This window comes from Pezoporus occidentalis, unplaced genomic scaffold (assembly GCF_034315485.1).
Source record: "Pezoporus occidentalis ecotype Australia unplaced genomic scaffold, CSIRO_AGI_Poc_V1 ctg322, whole genome shotgun sequence".
NCBI lineage: Eukaryota > Metazoa > Chordata > Aves > Psittaciformes > Psittacidae > Pezoporus > Pezoporus occidentalis.
The window spans coordinates 287,247-306,536 of NW_026915181.1; the positions used below are offsets into that span (position 1 = coordinate 287,247).

The 19,290-nt window shown below is 38.4% G+C and overlaps 1 long non-coding RNA gene across 4 annotated transcripts in view; it reads left to right on the top strand.

Annotated features, from left to right (window-relative positions):
• LOC134168742 (uncharacterized) overlaps positions 1 to 19,290 on the top strand; it is a 50,111-nt gene that overhangs the window by 14,002 nt on the left and 16,819 nt on the right. For all 4 annotated transcript variants that reach the window (XR_009966653.1, XR_009966652.1, XR_009966651.1 and 1 more), the window contains exon 2: positions 6,425 to 6,499. This is a non-coding gene — a long non-coding RNA (uncharacterized LOC134168742). The remainder of the gene's footprint in view (positions 1 to 6,424; positions 6,500 to 19,290) is intronic.

A 19,290-nucleotide genomic window follows, 5' to 3' on the forward strand; every position in this document is an offset into this window, starting at 1 on the left:
TGGCAATTTGAGTATATTTTTTTACAGACTGTTGTCTGTAATCAAGTTTGAAATACCCTTAGCTATACTGAGGTGAGATTCCTGAAAATCATGCTTTTCAAAAAAATAATATGCAATATCCTTCTTCTTGGCAATCAACAGAGGACAATTGTGATTAAAGCAGTCAGAAAACATGTTAAACATTGGGTCCTGTCTGTTATGCTTACCCTATGGCAATTTTAGGAAATAGCTTGCCTTGCAAAGCATTCTTTCCCAGAGTGTATTTTATCTCAGTGGTGTAGCCCTTCTGTGTTGTACTGTTTGCACAAAATTGTAGTGAAAAATAATTTTGGTGTCCTTTACTATAATATGCAAGGAGTGTGTCAATTATTGAGCAACTGTGCTCAGTACACTGGGGAGTACTTTCTCAGGTAAACAGCGTGGCAGAACTTGGCCCATCACCCCAAGGAGTGTTGCTAAGGCACGTACAGTTGTATGTAAGCATGGAAATTAATGTTAATGTCTAAATAGACCGGGAAGAGCAGGACAAGAGCAAGGCACTGCACAAGCAAGATTAAATACACCTTTTGGTATTAAGCTCCTGGTGACTTCTCTCATTTAAATATTATGGTCAGCACCGAAATACTGGTTTAGATAATTCATGACAGAAATGTGCCTGGAATAATGTATTTTTCTTTCAGGAAGGGGTCCTCAGAGAAATATCATTGTGGAAGTCAAAAGTGAAATAAGGTTTGATCTAGCAAGGATTGCACACCTTCACAGATAATGGAAAACTAAATCTGCATTAAATAACACTGAAACTTGTAAAGGATATAAGGCACTATATTTTATGAAATAATTTAACACTTGAATTAAGAGGGTAGGATTCCTAGGAAGAAGTTTGCCTGTGGAGCAGGTTATTTCTGTTCTGTAGCTGCTCGCATCCGAGTCTGAAGCAGCTGACTCTGGCTGCTGGTGGAATTAGCTGCAGGTCACACTCGCCTGTGCCTGCTGGAGGTTTTCTTTCTTGGTGCACTGCAGTACTAGGTTACCATGATGAGGGAATTCCCAAGGGACAGATGAGGCATACTGAGTGTCTCAGTTTGTTTCGAAAGAGGGATGAAGGAGCGCCCGAAAATTCCCACTCAAAAGTTTTCCATCTAGCTGAGAGCCAGTGCTGGAAATAAGGTGGTTGCTTCCCAAGAAGCTACGTAACCTGGACCTGACAGTAGAAGAAAAAATCTTTTGCATGTTGTTTTGCTGGGTTTGTAATTAAGAATATACATTAGAGGGCTGCTGAAATCAGAGAGATCTTGCACATTTCCTAAAAGTAATTACACTTTTTTATTTTGTCTAATAAGATCTGGATGTAGTAACTAAAATGTAATATTTACTTGGATGAGAATAGTCACTTATTTAGCAGGAATTTTTAAGTAAATGCCTCAGATATTTTTATGTTCTATGGTTACCCTTCACATGCGTGAGTAAGGCAAGGCGCACTTGCTAAATGTATCTAGAGTTGTAGCTCTGCACTATTATCTGACAACATCAGTCTGTGGTGAATATGTATTCCTAGACAAGGCAATAATTATGTTCTGATACTTGTAAATATGTAAGTACTTGCATACCTTTATTATTATGTGTAGTTCTGTTGAGTCATAGTTAAGTGTGTGGGAAGACGCAAGATTGAACGCTTATTTTATGTAACTAAATTACTCTTCAAGGATCATATTTAACAGACCATTTGCAGCATCCTGTGATTTACATTTAGTAGTTTATGTAGTTTAATATGAAGTAACCATTAATGTTCAGTAAAGGTTCTCCAGATACATTGGCTTATAGCCTCTTGTAACTCTTGAATTACAGTTGGTGACCTATCACTGTAAACCAGCTCCTGAACTGAAGTTTATAATTTGTATTTAGTATATACAAAACCTACAATGTTCTATGAGCTATTACAGGGGAAGAACGTTCTAAAGGGAGTCTGATGATCACAAAGAGTGAACTTTTCTCAGGTTCCCATGAGTAAGAAAATGCTGTTTTGCACTTTAAACAGCATAGCCTGCAGAAAGTGATACCACTGCATTTCTTGGTACGTTCAGAAAGTTTAGAAAAGTATTTTTCTGCCTTTCAGTGAAAATTCTAAATCATAAAGTCCTTTATCAGACAGCATATGTGTATGGGAGGATCATTAGAACCTCTTCTTAACTACAAATACCCATTTAATTTTAATAGGCAGACTAGAATGGGCTAGAAAAATTGTGGTATGATGATACATGATGCATAAGCTCCTGTTTTTAATCAAGTGTTCAGATGAAGAGAAATAAGTTACATGATTCCAACATATGTGTATTTTTATGGGTCTGTGACGTACAGGATTCATACCTGAGTTTTCCTGTCATTTTTTGTATTGGTTTCAGTTTTTATTTTGTATTTGGCAGAGAGGGAGGAGAACTTTCTCTTCTCAGGTAAGGCAGTTGCATTTCTGTAGTTGTTGCTAGGTGGAATATGGCTTCCTATCATGAGGAGAGCAGGAAAGCGGCTTGGTGTAGGCTTCCATCAGGTTACCTGTTAGACTGACTCCATAAGAAGGTAAATTGATGAGAGGATACACTTTATTTTATTACCCCAGGCAAAATCCCAGGGCTGGTTTTGGAATTACTGGAGGCAGGCTGGATAGCTGAAGTTATTTTTGTATCAGTCATGGATAGGGAAGTGCCTGGGTCTTGGCAGCAGAGCTGATTCAGCTCAGTACGTGGTTGTGGCGTAGTACTGAGGTGTCTGGGTGACTCTGCTGGCAGTGTCTGCAGCAACAGTTCATGGCTTCCTGCTGTAATTCACTCACTGCACCCAATAGACTTGTTAGGTAGTTGAAATGTTTTGAACTTCTAGTCATATTAAGTCAGTTTGCTCACATGGCCCGTTTTTTCCTGAGCCTCTCAGTTTTAATATGCTGAAACATACAGCCTTGATGGAGAGTTTTATAGCGGAGCTGGTGATGTACTCCGATTGCTGCAGACCTGCAGTGTCCCCTCTCATTCCGTGACTTAAACTCGTGCCAAATCTTTCATCTCACAGGAATTACAAAACTTGCAGGGTTTCTCCAGGAAGGTTTTGGGAAAATGCTGTTGCAGTCATAAACTCAGTCTCGTGCTCAGGCCTATTTTGGCAGCTTATTGTTAGATGTGATTCATGGTAGATTCAAAGAAGGTTACTGCATTTCTACAGGACTTCTGGTTTTGCATTGTTCTGGAGCTTCATGACTGTCCTGTGGCTGTTTATCAGTGCTAAGGCATGTACAGATTCCTCTGCAAACAAGAATGTTGATCAGTTGACAGACATTTGTTAGTAAGTGCAGGAAGCTGCTGCTTTCCTTTCTACAGAGCTGCTTAGTCTGGCAACCTGTGTGTTATGAAGGTGACTAAAAAGAAAACACAAATCTTGTTCCAGCTCTGATTTTTTGAATAATTAGCTGCAAGTTCCTGCGAAGATCGTAGAATGAGTAATCCTATTGCAATCAGTGACTCAACTCATTGCATAAAAATTGACACAGGTAGAAACTGTGCAGTGTGGTCTCCTCCCGACAGTAAGAACCCAAATCGGTGTTCAAGTCTTAATGCTTCAGGGTGTACTTGTATCCTGAAGTGAAAATTACTGATGTACTCAGTTTTTAACCAAGTAAAGCAGACTTCTGCTTGAGGCTAAATTGAAAACTTAGTTTTTTTTGTTGCTGTAAATGATTTTCATGTTTACAAGGCATGTATGTATGTATGGTTTTGCTTCCTGATCAGATAACTACAGAACAGTTGGAACTATGTATTTCCTTTCCTAATTCATGTCAGATTTTTTGGAAGCCTTTTTTTCCCCAAAGGATTACTTAAGAGTTTTCTCCATTTAATAGGTAGCACGAAGAATTCTGTAACTTCTAGGATACTCTTGCTACCATCTGGTTGCTTTAGCCTTTTGGCTAAAAAGTAGCCTTTTCTCTACATTAGGTATTGTTATAAATTCGTTAAGCTAACTTATCTTGAATTTAAACATCTGCATTTGTTTATGTGTAAAAAGGATGAAGTAAAATTTAATCATATTAGTGTTAGTTTCTGGTGAGAATAAGAAGGGGTTGATCATGTGAATTTAGACCACGTGCTGTCCCTCTGATGCATTCAAAACAATAAAGGAAGCAGAAGTGCAAATTTACAAACTTAACTAATGTTGTTAGTTTTCAGATTTTCTCTATAGAGAAATGTAACACTCAACCCAGATGTAGGTGTACTCTCGAAACACACTCCCAAACTTCTAATTGTACTATGCATTTTCATTTCTCCAAGCCTTTTTTTTTTTTTTTCCTCTTTCATTCCTTTCTGTGTGTAATTTTTAGCATCTTGTGGAAGGAATTATACACGTGGGAATCAGGGAGTGCATTGATCAGCTGTTTCCTACACTCCTCCGTTTGCTCGGTTTTTGTTCTGTTTGCTTGCTTTGTGCAGACTCTCGAGCAGAAAACTGACCTTATCATTGTCAGGTATCTGTGGTGTGGCAGCATGGAAGTTTTTATGGCTTTTCTTTTCACTGGGCAACAAACAATTTTTAAATATCTATCTGTCAGTTTCACAGTACAGCTCATCTGCATCTGCCATCTTTTTCTAACTTGGCATTGCAGGACTGCGACTCTGCAGTGCTTAGCATTTCATGCAACAGGCTGGTCACTGCTGGAGCATTACTCCAAAGACACCAGGGAGACTAAGGGGAGGCAGGAGGATGCTGATCAGAGTTCTGGTTTGCAAGTACTATCTCAACTCCATAATCCGTTTGCTTAAACGTGTGTGTGTTACAGATAAAGTTCAGTTAATCTTTTGATAAAGGACTGGAAGATTAACACTTGGAACATTATGCCTTTGTATTCCGCTGCAAACATTTCTTACAGTTTTGTATTCCACTATATTTTCCTTATGTTGTGAAGTAAGTGATGAGAGTGAACTCCTGCTCTTAACTTGTAGGGTAAAGGCCAGTTTGAGACAGTTCAGCTCTGAAACCCAGTGTATATGATTTTTTGTATTTTTCCTTGAAAATGTTCATTGTTTCACAAAAAAATGTGAATTGGTTCTGCTGGTTTCACAATTTGAAAGGCTAGGGCTTTTTCTTTTAATGTTTTATGGAATACATAGCGCTATTTAAAACTAAATATCTGTTTCCAAATTCCTAATAAACTCTACCTTGACTGCATTTACTGAGTTTGGATGTTCTGTAACTTTTTCCTTTGTGAGACCTTTGAAGTGGGTATTTGTGAGAAATTATTTAATCAGATACAGCAATATGTGGCATTTTGATTTTAGAGCAAATAGTCAAATGAGCACTGCAGAACCAAACTAATTTGAAAATTTATTAGCACAGGAGGGGGAAATAAATCTATTCATCTCTTTTGTATCATAGCAAAGGCCTCGTCCTTTTCTCCCAAGCCTTTTCATAAGATCACGGTGGAAATAACAACACTAATAACGAGAGCCTTGTGCCAGGATTTCTGATGATAAGGTTTTATGGTATATAGCTCTGCTTATTGCAGAATAATGAAGTATTACTGTTACCAGAAGAAACTGACCTTTATTACTGAAAGTTCAGAATTCTGAGAGGAAAAAGTCCACTTGAGTTTCATCTTTTGCATAGAGTTTTAAGTTTCAAGACTTCAAATGTGACCTTGCACTGCATTCAGGTTGGCTGAAAGCAGCAGTGGTATGTAAGAACCTCTACAAACACATGCTTCTATGAGAAGAAATATGTAGAGGAACCACGTGTATACTCTAAAAAGCTGAAATTCAAGTGTTGTGGTTTAACCTACATAAACTCTGTTAAGGCTGAGCTACAACAGGATGAGCCAGAAAATTCAAAGAGCTGGCATTCCTTTCTTACTTGTCAGGAAAAGTATGGGCTGTAAGGAACAGATCCATTCTCACCTCCACAGCAAATTGTTAGCAATTTAGTGTGGTGCTTTCTTGCAGTAACTTCTGTTTTTATAATGGCAAATGTGAAAGAATTTGATCTTTTATGGGAATTCATAGTTACAGATCATTTGATATATATTACACTTTTATTATAAACATAATATCAAAAGACATAGCCTCTACCTGATGTCTCATCTGGTCTTGGTTTATGTGCAGATTTCACAAGAAATGCTTTATTTTTCCTGCTCTGTATATGTGGGGCTATTTTTGTTTTATTTTCTAAGAAGGAAAGCTTTCTAGTATTGTTTAGATTTGCAAAATAGACCAGATAAGCTTTTTCTTTTTTTTTTTTTTTTCCCCTTAGGATCTTTCATACCTCTTACCTTGGACTGTAAAAATGCTTATTTTATGGGAACAGTCTCTTTGTTCTGTGTCAGATGAAAAATTAATTTGTATTTCAGTACAAATGTATTGGCTTCAAAAATGCTGTATTGGTTTTATCTTTTCAGAATTTGAAGTTCTGGTGATCCATCATGGGGAACCATGTAGGAAAACGAGAACATAGTGCTGACAAGTCAACCAAGGTAAGTGCAGAAAACTGTGGAGGCAAGGCCACTTTAGAAATGTGTGTTATGAAATACATATTTTTTTTTAGCACAGCAGTGTATTTACCAGATCACTTTCACCATTACTGTTTTGGAGTTGTCACTGTAAAATGACCACCTTTTTTTAAAAAAAAAAAACTTCCTATGAGATGTGGCCAGACCAGGATTTTTCTGTGCTGGATTTATGAGGGATGTGGTGTTTTCCTGCGTCAGAAGGAATGTTTCTCAGTTATGGTAGAAATGAATTAAATGAGCCTTAGACACGTAATACTGTAAAAATTTTTTAAAGAGCCAGTGATCTAATTATATTCTGCATGTTGACAGCTCTCCATTTGGGCAGTCATTGGCTTTATCCATAGGAAAGAAGCTATATAGAAACACGTAAAATGAGAGAAGCACATAAGAGAATTCCAAAGGAAAAGATACTCAGTCTGTGGAGATACAGCTTTAAAAATTTCATCCCCAGAAAAAAAAGGGACAAAATGTTAAAATGTTAATTAGAAGTTAGTACTTGTTTTCTTAGCCTCTGCTGACACTGTTGTTTATTTTGCACATAGTGTTAAATCTGTTTGCCTTGTGATAATATCTTGTTTATTTGTTTTCTACATTGTACCGGAAAAGAATTCACACATATTTTTAAAAAAGGCATCTTTGTGTGTGTATATCTATGTCTATAAAAAAATTTGCTTCTTGTTGCTAGCTATTGCTAACTTCCCTCCACCCATCCCCACCCAAAAGTAAGTTTACAGTCTGAGCCTACACTGTATAAAGCTTTGCCTTTTGCATTGGACAGATGTTGTAAACAGGTAGTTCTATGCTTTGTCTGGAGGAATGGGGGTAGTTTGCATTGCTGTGACAGGCAAGCAGCTATCCCCAAAAGGTATACACACTAGAATTCATACAGTTGTTAGTACTTCCATCTCCTTCTGGAAGATACATAAGCAAGCTGGAAGGAATAGGGCAAAATCAGGAGGAAGTGAGGACAACTGGGTACGTATGGTTTTTGGTTTGTGTTTGTGCAGTATTTTGCAAAATAGTTTTGTGGCCCAAAGTTTCAGTTCCAGAACAAAGAAAAGTAGGAGTCCCAAGTTGTGGTCTTGTAATGACCAGTTTTGTAGACCTCCTCTCTACAAAACTGTTGTGCAGATCCAGCAAAGTCACATGCATCAAACAGATGTACTTAGCCAACTATTTTGATCCTTTCTGACCAAGGGTGTGAGATACTGCAGGTTATGGAACTCGATGGTCTGTTTGTGCCATATATCCCCATCTTTGGTTTTTGAAGACATTTGCCTAGAAAATCATAACTTTTCTCCTGCTCTGAGATTACCTGTGTCTGATGCATCTGGGTGGCAGGTGAGTGAGATGTGGGGCACATGTGCCCTCAAAAAGGAAAAGATTCTTCCAACTGAATAAGCCTATACCATAAGTGCAAGCAGTTGTGAGCAAGAGTCAGGTGGCTGTGAGTGTTGCGCTTTGTGTGTGAGACATGTCTACAAGGAAATGGATTGCTGCAGTATTTTTCAATTCCTTCTTTTCCTAATTAGTTAATGGCAAATACTTGATTCTCCAATCAAAATAATGTTCATTTACCTAAAGTATCTTCTGTCCCTCACTCATCCTTCTAGAGTAACAAAACCCTAAGCCACCAAACCCCTGAACTTTAAAATAGGCAATGTTTTACAAAATTTCCCTTTATGCACGTAAGACAGTAATCATGTCACAAGAAATAAGGCCACAGATTTAAAATCAGGAAATGCATGGTTAAGGTGCAGCTATGCATTCCATGTAATGTCAGTCTTGATTTAGTTCTTACAGGCATCATTGAAGTTCTCAGTGAAAGTGATAACCATGTCATACTTTTTCCTTTTTCTTTTTTTTTGATCTTATTTCTTTTTTGGTTAAAATAGCTTCTTGGGTTTTTTTAATTGTTGCTGTTCAATATAGCTCTAAATAAGAAGTATTTTCCCACCAGGCTTCTAGAGTGGTATGGGAAACAATTGCTGAAGGCTTGCAGAGACTACAGTGGAAATGCCTCTCCTTGCTCTTAGCAACAGAACTTCAATGAAAGAGGCTACCATCTCATTATGGGTCGTTCTGAAATTCGTTACTTTTAACTTCAGGCTCTTAACTGTATTTCCTTTCCCAAAAATATAGTACCAAAGAACTGAACATGTGATGTCAAATTTGAGTCTCAAATGCCGTACTGGCTCCTGAACTGATAGGCAAGTTCTCCAGGCAGCTGTTTCATGTGACATTAGAGAGACTGTTGCCAAACTGTAGCAATCATAATTCTTGGTTGTTCAGTAAGTGTCCTGTGATACAGCAATTACTATGGGTTGGGTTTAGTTTGTTGGGTTTTGTTGGGTTTTGTGTTTTTGTTTTTTTTTTTAGTAGGCATCTGGCTTTGCTTTTCTTTGAGCAAACGTGAGTACTTGAATTACAAACTTAGAAATAATGATCTGGAAAGTAATTATTTAATCAAATGTCTAACATGACACCAAGATGCTTTCAAATTGAGAAATTTACAGAAGACAAAAAAATGGTTTCCTATGCTGCGCTACTTCTTTCAAAATATTGCCCTTTTCTTGATTTGTAAGTGTGCCAAGCTACAGCGATTATTTAATAAATAATGAGGTACTGTGAAATTAATTGAATGCTTTGAAAAGCAGTTGGTCTATTTGACCTAAATAATGTAAAACTATTTACAAAACTGTCATGTTTTATGCAGAACAATAGCATACTCCATTTTAGTCAGATTTTTTTCTTGTATTTAATGGATCTGCTTTTTTTTAATAGTTTTATGGTTTTGTAAGATGCATAAAAACTATTCAGTGAACCCAGCTATTCATCTTCTTTCTTTTTACCTTGGATTATAATAGACTTTGCAGTCTACTTGATGCATTAGTAAATGTGCAAGTACTTATTTTGTTTAAGTTTCTTAGTGTTAATACTTGGGTTTAAACTGAAATGAATGTATCTAAGAGCAATGATAATGAAAAGAATGGGCTTTCATGCCTTGTTTTTCTTAAAGTTCTCAGAGAACTTAACAGTTCTCCAAGAGCTGAATGTAGAGGAGTAGATGGAGTAGATGACTAAAGTTTTATTGGCCTTTTTTTTTTTTCTTTTTTTTAGGGTTGTAGTTGTTCTGTGTGAATTTGGCATCATTAAGCTATGAGGTGCCATGTGCTCTTTTGTAATGACTGATGCTGATTTTAAATATTACAACAGCACAGTTGTCTGCTGCTCTCCATTTTTATTGTCTCTGAGAATTCTGTACAGCACATACATTGCCATCCCAAAATCTTTGAGCCTTCTTGGTACCTGTCAAACTGGCCCTTAACGTCATTGGTTGTTTAGGATGATGGAGTTGGAAGGAAGGTTTCTGGCATTGTCCCATCTATTCCACAGCAACTACCAAATGCACTGAGTCCTTGGAGCCTGGTTTTCATGTGTCTCAGGTCAGATAGTACTGTGGGAGCTGGAACCCAGGCTTGTGACCTATAGTAAAAGATCAAAATCCATGGTTCTGCCATGCCAAGGGATTGCTCAAGCAACTTACACAGGCCTGGAACATGTTAGATTATTGGAAATACTGAATCAACTACCTATTTCATGACCTTGACGTACTTGGGGTGTGCTGAAAATAAACACCAAGGAATAAAATCTAGTTGCTACTTCTGGTACCTAATTGAAAACTTTGGGAAATGTAATTGCCACAGTATATTGCTTTCTCACAGGCCAAAACTGAAAACAGATGTAGTGATCGTAAGACACTCAGTCTACAATTTAGTGTTTTGTTTGGACTAAAAGCTATCTGTTAACAGTGACCAAGTCTTCCTATGTTGTAAACTTATGAAAAAATTTGCTTTTAATTGCCCATTTTATAATGTGTTTTGCAGTTGTCGATCTGATAATAAACTGACAGGTTCTCAGTGTTTTAAGGAGAGCTGAGTGTAATTAGTTCAAGGTAAATTGCTAGAGTGAGCACTCATGAATAAATCAGAAGGTTTCTGTGCTGCTTCTGAGGAGATGCTATTTTCTCTCCTCTTTTTTTCCCCAATCATTTTGTTAATGTTAAGGAATTTGCACCCTGGACAGCATTACTCCTAGTAACGTTGGCAAAAAGTTTTCTGGCTCTCACTGATGAGAGAGAGTTGAAATTCTGAAGATGGCTGGCACAGTTGTTGTATTGTTCACTTCATAGATGCTCAATGATCTGCAAGCCAAGAGTTTTCACACTAATCTCATCTGGTGCCCTACCTCTCATGGTTGAGGTTTCTAACAGGCCTGAGCCATATGTGTGGTTTTTACAGGTGCTTCCCTTTGGTATGTATCATGAAGTATCAAGAAAGGAAAAAAACCAACAGATGAAGTGATTTTTATTTGCTTTGTTAATTGCTCTGAAGTGTTACTTTTGTAACACCGAAGTTTATTTTTCAATACTTACAGGTTGAAAGATATGTAACATACAGATTATGTGGATTTTGAAATCTGGGATATGCTTTTCTGTAAAAAAAAACAAAAACAAAAACAAAAACAAAACAAGCCTAAAAACAAACATGGCATTTGATATTTTTTTTAATTACGTTTAAATAGATAGTCTTACTACCATGCATAAATTAATCAGAGTGAAGCCTTTCCGCTTTTTCCCCCTATCAAAGCTGTATAACAGTTTTTATTTTCTAGTACAGCTGTGTGATCTCAGGGTTGCTGTAAAACAATAAAGAGCACAGGTGCTATAGGGGCGTATTTTTTGTGATTTGATATATTGATTATAACACTCCCTCTCAAACCAATACCTTTTTGAAGGCAAAGCAGAGAGAAATACTTTTAAGATGTTGAAACTGCCAATGTTTGCTGTGAGATTTGATGCACATTTTTACCAGTGAGTTTTACAGGTTGCACCCTGTAGAAATTCTCATGACCAACCAGTTCCTGGTTAAGCCAGTTTCTGGTACAAGGAAGTACTGCTTTTGGAAGAGGCAAATCCCTCTTCCAGGGTGTGAAGGGAAGTTCTGGGCTGTCAGGTTAAGCAAAACTAGTTCAATTTGACATATGTTTCTTTGGTTAAATTCTGCCATTGACCTACAGTTGGCATTGAGTATATATCCTTTTGTGCTTGCTCTGTCCTGTTTAATTTCTTAACCATAGTACTGTCTAACTGGATTGCTTGTTGGAACAGATGCAGTATCATTCTGTACTAGTACTAGTGCTTGGAGACTTCAGGTGGAGCCTTCTGGCACTAATGTGCTTCAGGTAGAAAGATGATAACAAAACGGAAATGACTTTTCGGTTGAAATGTCTGAGAATGCAAAGTATGCAGTAGTTATGACATCTGTCCTCAAAAATTGACCTGGAGACCATCATTCAGTATGGTATTGCAAGTCCAAGTTTAAGTAGGCAAGCAGCTCCTGTAAAGTTAAAGGGAACAGTTTATGTGTCTAAATTGAAGTCATGTGTTTGAATACTTGACTGTTCATTAAATTCTTCAGGCACTGAAGGGTCAGTTCTAGTTATAATGGTTTATGTTTCTAATGTCTAAAATATAGTAACCTCATTATAAGTCTGTGTGGAACAGAAACTGTCACTGGATCAGAGCTGGTACTTCTACACTTCCACCTTTCCCTTTGCTGTGCGTATGTGAAGGACACTGATGCAGTGCTCTGCTGTGCAGAGCAGTTGGTGGAAGACCTAAAGGTTGGACACAGGGCAGATACAAGTGAGGAGCAAGTTCTGATCCCTGCCAGAATGCCTGCTACTAATGTTTAAAGAGTTGCCTAAATTGTATAATCTTGGCAGTATGTAACTAGATCTGTGTTTCAATGGAAATGCGACTAAATATTTCGCATAACCGTTACCTTCGTAAGTAGAGAGCATGTTTTTCTGTTGTGCACACAAGTAACAGTGTTTCTTGATTTAGGTCTCAAGCTGTTTGAGCTTGCATGAGTGCAAAAGGAAGAGGTGCAGTCACTGTGGTTTTGGCTGGGGAGGAGGTAGGGTCTTAGGCTTTGTTCTCCCACCCTTATTCTGCAGAACTGACTAGAAAAAGAGGGAAGTACACTCTGTACTTTTTAAGGTCTTGTGCTTCAGATGCCATGCTATTGTGGTATAGTTTCCTATAGTTCCCTTCTTGTTAGCTTTGATATAGAAGTAGATAAATGTACTGTGAAATAAGTTAAATGAAAGTACCACTTAAATCGGGTATGAGTTGGAAGAAAAGAGGTGTAATACACCACCCATTCTTTGTGAACTCTCTGTGAACTGTTAACAGCTGCTGAAATTACTTTAATAAGTCAGCCCATACTTCAGCCTGGGAACATGTTGGTCAGTGCTTCAGCATCTTCACACCAGAAAAAAAAAAGTTGTTTATGTTTTTAATCTTGAGGAAGCAGTAAGTGATGTGGAGAGCCTGAAAAAGAGCAGTATCTTCCTTTGTCACATAACCCTTTTGTACCTCCCGTGTTGTAGTGGTCGTAGATCAGTATGTGACGATATTCTACCACCTGCTCTGAAATTGGGTCAGATAGGTCAAAGTAACAAACTAGAATTTCCGTTATGTTTGAGAAGAGCCTAAAAAAAACTTTTGCAGTGATGTATTACTTTAGAATGCAGGTATAGCTGTAAAATGGGTCGTGGTAAGTGCATTCCCTTTATTAGAGAGATTGACAAGCTTTACCTTTGGGTACCTGGGCCAAACTACAGCAGAATCTCCAGTATCTAAGACGGTGACTGGTAAATCTCTCCTCTAGCACTTAAAGTATTAAACCTGCAAAAAAAATGCGTTTTGAAGTTTGTCCTCATCCTTTTCCACTAATGCTAGTTGTCTTTGATGATCCTGGGCAGCAGCTGGGAAGACTAGCGTGAAACAGAAGAAAAATAAAACACTGCTCCAGCACATTTGCATTTCTGGTAGTGTAACTGACTGTGCAGATACATCAGTGTAACTACTTGTAAGATGCGGTTTTACACTTGGCATTGGTACAAAACCAATACCCCAGCTCTGTTCAGACCTGATGCAAAATGTTCTGCTATGAGGAAGGAGCTCCATATCACTAAGGCGAGTTGAATTTTGTTCTCATTTCTGAACTCAGCAATTGTGAAATGGACATCTGAAAAGACACAGGGCTTCTGCAGACCAAGTATCAGTTTAGCAGTGGCTTCCTTTTGCACTTCAGAAGCTGAATTTCTTACTTAATTACAGTTATTTAAACACTAAGTTTAACTCATCTGCTGCTGCAGTTCGTAAACTGATTTTTCCACTTTGAACTAAAATGTCATGGAATTTTTTTCCTTTTTACTTAACTTTCTCATGCCCTCTGCTTTAAGTTGATGGAAATACTTAGGTAGCATTTACAGAAGAGGAAAAAAAGTTTTTTTGCAAGAGGAAATTGAAAAACTTTTAAGCAGAGAAATACGATGTTATTTTTGATTGCTGAGATAAGATTCACTCTTAAAAACAATCTGATCTTTCAGTGTAGCATCCCGTGGATGTGGCCATGAAAATACCAAGATTTGCCTAGAGCTGGAGGCCACAAAATGCATGCCATATTCCCTGGGTAATTAAAGGGACTTCTGAGCGTTAGTTAGAATCAAGAAGAGGCAATAATGGAAGTCATGTGGCTTTGTCACAGTGGCACAGAGTGACATTTATGTTGGTGTAGCTGCACTTAGCTGGAACTGAAAGATGAACTTCCAGGAGGCGTAAGGGCTCTAGGCTTGCTCATGAACCTTGTGCAGCCAGAAAGCCACAGAAAAGGCCTAATTTTGGAGTCCTTGGTTATTCCCATTCTGTGTAAGAGCTTTGGGATTGGATGCACTGTCTGGTAGTGCTGAGGTTTTCAGATGAGTTATGCAAATTGCAGTATACTAGAAGCATATTGGTTACAAGGCACTATCCGAGACTGGTATGTTGAGATCCGAGTGATTTATTTTTTGTTGTTGTTGTTGTTTCGTTTTTGTGGTCATAACTGACTTGCATGTCTAGCTGCTTCGTTTATCTTCCTTCTACAGCCTCTTACACACGGTTTCTTCCTGCACACTACTTTCTGCCAGCATTTCCATCTCTGATGCCATCCAAATTCAGTGCCATGTTTTGATTTTTCTGAGGCATTGGAAACAATACTTAAGAGCTGACAGTTCAGTTGCTTGCTTAGAAGCAGTGAAGAGAGAGCCAGCTAACAGGCAGTCTGGTCAGGAAGATGGGAACACTGTAGAAGAAAAGAGAAAGTTTGCACTTTTTTGACAACACACCTCCGCTTGAAAAATTTGCTCTCCATCCAGCTCTCTCTCCCTATTTAGACATACAACTTTCAGCGGCTATCCCAGCCTATGACACTACATTGCTTTACAAAGCAGTCCACTACTGCCATTGCAAATACTTGAAAGCTGAAAATCAAAACCATCTCCTGTTACTTTTATGACCAACTATCATAAATATTTATATACTGTTTTGTCATAAAGTTGTGTTGCTTTCTTGGTTTTCTACCTTGTACCTGTAAAGATTTGTTTTATGGAGAAAACAGAGAATTGCTGTTGAGTTCTTTTGGGGAAACATGGCTGAAATTTTTCAGTGTGAAGTGAAATTGTGTGCAAAAACTCTAAATCCCACCTCAGTTCCTTGTGTGCCTGTGTATATATCTGTGCATGTGTCCATATATAAAAAATTACACGTGTATATTTAGAAGTATATATAAATGCAACCGTATCTTCCAGTGTAGATACTCTATTCATGTCCCTATAGGGCTGCAAATGTGCTCACTATATGAGTTTCAAAAGGCAAGACCAGTAGCCTTCCACCCTGGGGAGCCTGGCTATCTTCCCTCTGGGCTACAGGCTAAATGTTTTCTTCATGTTGAGGCAGAGCTTTCTACTGCAGATGAAACTGGCCTTATGGTGTGCGGTGATAAAGCCTTGATAACCACAGTCTTTCTTTTTTATATATTTTTATATTTTTTTTTAAACCCAGTGTCTGAAATTCCAGACAATCCTGTTTTTCTGAGGCTTGGCAGATGAAAGGTTGGTGAATGTGAGACTCTGAGAATCTTAAGTCTGTGCCTGTAACAGTTGAGGAATGTTTACATCTCATGAAGTATATTAAAGATATTTCAATACTTATACTATGTGTTGATTAAAAAAGCTAAATATGTTTGTAATACACTTAACAAATCCAAAGTACTAATATAGATAAATATATCATAATGTTCTAGGAAAGGCTTCAAAGCCCACAGTAGGTAAAACCCACTGCGTAAAGTAACAACTGTTTTTTGTCTTTGGTGCACTGCTACACAGAAAACTCAGTGTGTTTGGGATGATTGATGTTCCTTCTGGAGCTTGGTTACATGAGATGAGATTTGAGATCACAAGCTGTACATAATAAGAATAAAACTTAGTTTTCTCTGCTGAAAGAAATAACTTGCTTTATGCTGCAGGATACTTGCTGATGCAAAGAGGTTCTTTCCTATAGTGTGGTGCTAATCCTCTCTTTCTGAATCAGATCTGTGTTTGGAGATTCAGATTGGCTTAAATGATGATGTTTATTTGTAGCTGTTGACAGTGTTGACAATGGCATCAGGCCCCCTTCTCGCTGCCCCTTTATCTTTGAAGAGCTGAGCTCCAGGAGGTCCAACTAACCCTGTCTCACTAGCGGGACTCAGAAATCCAGGGTCTCCTTGTGGACCTTTTATAGGAAGCAGTGGAGTTTCAACAGCTCTTGGAGGACCTGGGGGGCCTTTTTCTCCTGGATCCCCCTGTATGCCTGAGTAGGCAGGTTGTCCAGGAAACCCAGCAGAGCCAGGTGGCCCAAGGAGCCTGGATGACCCCGTTGCACCAGATAAGCTTGGGTCACCCTTTTCTCCATCTCTTCCAGGGTATCCCATATGCCCTTTCTTTCCTTGAGTACCTGGAAGTCCTTGCATACCACATGGACCAGGAGGCCCAGCACTACATAAGCAGAGGCCTTGATTTCCCTTTTCTCCTTTTTCACTAACAATGTGAACCTGAACATTTAGCTTTAGGTTTCTCGTAGGTTCATCTACTTGACAAATTGCTTTTTTCCTGCAACTTAGTTTTTTTCAAAAATATAATTCTTACTAAAAATTTTATTTTACATTTCCTTCAGCTCATTTCTTGCTTTATAAGTAAAGGTATTTGTAAGTAGAAAAAATAGATGTAATATCTATTTAATTCTTTTTCCTCTTGTTTTGACCTCAGTGCTTGTGTTTTACTTCCCTTCAGCCCTCTCAGGAGGAGAGGAGACATAACTCCATTCTGGAATTTCTTCAGTGTACCTCTTCTGCCTGTTGCAGCCTTTTCCTTTCCTTTGGCACTTTGTCTGTTGTTTATTATTTTATCATTATTATGTTATGCTATGCTATATGGGCCCTATAAAGGATCAGTAAAACCATCTAAAAATAGAAAAATTTATGGAGATTTGGGGAAAGGAAGGCAGAAGGTGTCTGTCACTGGATGCATTCAGGTGGGATGGGGAGCCCTGGGGTCTAATAGCAGATTGTCTCAGTGTTCTGGCCAGTGACCTTTAGCTCCAACTACACAAACACCCAGGGGAACGTGTGCTATGTCTGCCTTTGAAAAGGAATGCTGAGATCTTTCAGGCATCAGATGCTACTCTAAGATTTTGCAGAAAGAGTTTATAATGCAATTAATGCTGTAATAACACCATGTTGCAGCTGTTGAGTCACCTGCTTATGGGACAGTAAAAGGTTTGTGGTGTTTTGGAAGCTTATGGGGCTTGACACACAGACTTTGCATCAACTAAATTACCTATCATTGATCAAGTCCAATTCAGCCTTCTGCTGCTTGTGTGTAAGGACAGGAGACCCCCTGAATGTGTTTAGAGATGGCCCACAAGGGAGATGGCTCCACCAGGAGCAGGGGGCCTTGGCTTTGATCCCAGTGTCTGAGCTCTGGTCTCAGCAGTTGACAAGTTATTCTGGTTTTTGCCCTGATCAGCTTGCTTTAACCAATTAGGCTAGGAAGTGTGGGCTGGCAGAGCAGGTGCAGAGCTGCTTTCTTCCTGCAGAGAGCCTGATGGCCAGTTAATTGCCCCAATCACGGAGTTAGATTTGGCCAGGTCTCTTGCTCAGTTCTCCATTGTGCTGCTGTGCTGCCAACTTGGGACTTGTGGCTTTAAGAAAATCGGGGCTCAGGGACATCTCTGAGCATCTGGCCTTCTTTTAGTCACAATATATAGTGTGGTTAGTTTCAAATCTTTAAATGGTTCCTAGCTGGTTGTTGTTCCCTGAAAAGAAAAAAATTGCCTTGACGCTTAACAGGAGTAAAGGCTTCTTGGTCTGAGTTAGGACGTCTTGCTTGTTGCAACATCATTAGTATTGAGGTATGGTTATGCTATGCTGAAGAAAAAACTAAAGTCGGAATCCATAGTTTGAAGGATTGGTTCTCTGGGATTTTGCAAGGAGAACTTCTGTATCTGTTGAGTTGCCCATTACAAGACAAGACTTGTGGTTGAGGAATTTTGAGGGAAAGAGTAATTTGGTTTGCTAGAGTCTCTGGAATCCTTTTTTAGGGTAATTATTTTTCATTGTTAGGAGGAGATTGGAAATTATTACTTGAATGCTGCATTTAAGGAGATGTGCTAGGCTGCAAGAGGTTGTAAACTGGCTAATAGAATTGCCGATGAAGTGCGTCTGCTTATCTATATGCTCATACTTAATCACCCGGTGTAATAATTGCAGCTGTAGTTTATGTGTAACTGCTTCATATGAATGTATTTGTTCATGAAATGCAATATATGTAACTGAGTTGCTTTTGTGTCAAGACAATCCACTTCTGTTACAATAAATCATTTTAGGAGTTAAAACCTTGGAATGCTAGCGGTAAAGAATGGGACGAACCAGAGTAATGGTAATATTTCCTTTGCAATGGTAGGGAATTGAATTTAAAAGATGCCTAGGTGTTTCCAGCAGGCCACTTATTTTGTTCAATCCAAAAAAGTCAATCTCTTGATCTAAAGTGATTCTGAAGTTCCATGTTAATAGTTACTCAAGCAGCTTGCATAGGCTGTCAGTTAATTTAAGTAGCCTGTATATGGGAATCATCAAATATATGAATTAATATAAAACAGCTATTTAAGTTTTTGTATTTAGAGTTGATGAATTTTATTTATTATTTGTTGTTGTTCTGGTGGTGGTGGCAGTGTGATGTGGTGGTGTTGTGCATACATCATACTCCACCTGTTTTCTTCAGCCAGCCTTGGATCTGTTTTGCATGTCTTTTTTAAGTAATGTTTTGACAGTGGCTCTGACAGTGCTAATTCTAGGTAGAAGTTACATAGCTAGTGGATTATACTACCTCTAGAGGAGAAGGTGAAGAGCTTTGCAAAGTCTGTTGTGCTTATGTCTGAAGTCTCCACTCCACAGTATATGGATAATACCAAAAAGTCTGTCTGAGATAGACTTCTTTGAAGTTGTATGTGCCCCTTTTTTATGATTAAAATACTAGCAAGAGAAAAGTAGAGGAAATGCCTCCTTGTTCATGCACGGTTTTTCCCTCTCCAGTTAAATTCTCTGCCTAGAGAAGCAGTTGAATGTTAGCTGGTGCGAGTTTGATACACGGTTTCCTGCGTGACTCCTTTAGTTCCTGCTTGCCTACAGAATTGAGGCATGGATTTTAGCCTTCACAACACATATGTGGTAATGTGAAATTCTATTTATGTGCAGAGGGGTTACTAAGTAACAGTTGCTGAGGGAAATGCAGACTTTAACTGCATGATGCCTGTGCACTTAACATTG